This window comes from Aplysia californica, unplaced genomic scaffold (genome assembly GCF_000002075.1).
Source record: "Aplysia californica isolate F4 #8 unplaced genomic scaffold, AplCal3.0 scaffold01370, whole genome shotgun sequence".
Taxonomy (NCBI): Eukaryota; Metazoa; Mollusca; class Gastropoda; order Aplysiida; family Aplysiidae; genus Aplysia; species Aplysia californica.
Window position 1 is genome coordinate 11515 of NW_004798640.1, and position 862 is coordinate 12376.

Genomic DNA, 862 nt, shown 5'->3' on the forward strand with positions numbered 1-862 from the left:
AATACAGTATCCCAGCAGACAGACCAAGATACAAGATTTTTAAAAACTCTTCCCATTCAAAATTCAAACTCAAGTCTCCTGAGTGCCAAGGCAAAGAGTCTAACTTCTACACCCGACTCTGGCACATCGAATTAAACATGAACAAAAAGAAAGCACAAGATAAAGTGGAAGACCTCTATATATAGGTCTTCCACTTAATCTTGTGCTTTCTTTTTATTCATGTTTAATTAACATCTAATTAATTAAATGTTCCAGAGATATAAATATAATATGACCCTGAGGTACAACATGCATGCAAAAATGAGCAATTACTTTTGACATACGGTATTATTATTTGGGAATAACCAAGAAGAGATAAAGAGTTTAAAAAAACAGCCCAAGTAACATCTGAAGAGGGCAATGAAAATGATCATGAAAAGGGACTTTTGAGTGAAGAGAAGACTTTTGAAACAAAATAACTTCCACTCAGATGAGAGAAAAAGTAAGACAGACAGACAGACAGAAATGACAGAAGGAAAGGAAAGAAGTTGGGCCTACTTTTGTTTGTTTGTTTGAGTAGGTGTTTTACGGTACTCTTGATTCCGTTTTGTTCATAGGACCTACTTCTAGGGGCGCTCTCCAATCACTCATGATAAAAAAAGGAATGAACATGATCACCTAGCCAATAATACAAACAAATAACTAGTAAGATTCCACACAGTCAATTTATTAAACATGTTTTTCTGCTGTCAGCACAAAAGGAGCTCTTTGCAGTTCTGAAAAGTCCAAAAAGACAGGTAAACTGACATACCTAGTACATAATTATATCAATGACATACCTAGAACATAATAATATCAATGACAGTTCAGACAACCTTTTTAC

At 34.6% G+C, this 862-nt stretch overlaps 1 long non-coding RNA gene across 1 annotated transcript in view; it reads right to left on the bottom strand.

Annotated features, from left to right (window-relative positions):
* Positions 1–690: 690 nt before the first annotated feature.
* The window catches only part of LOC101863714, a 480-nt gene continuing 308 nt past the window's right edge, over positions 691–862 (bottom strand). Inside the window, exon 2 of the long non-coding RNA XR_221230.2 lies at positions 691–854. This is a non-coding gene — a long non-coding RNA (uncharacterized LOC101863714). The remainder of the gene's footprint in view (positions 855–862) is intronic.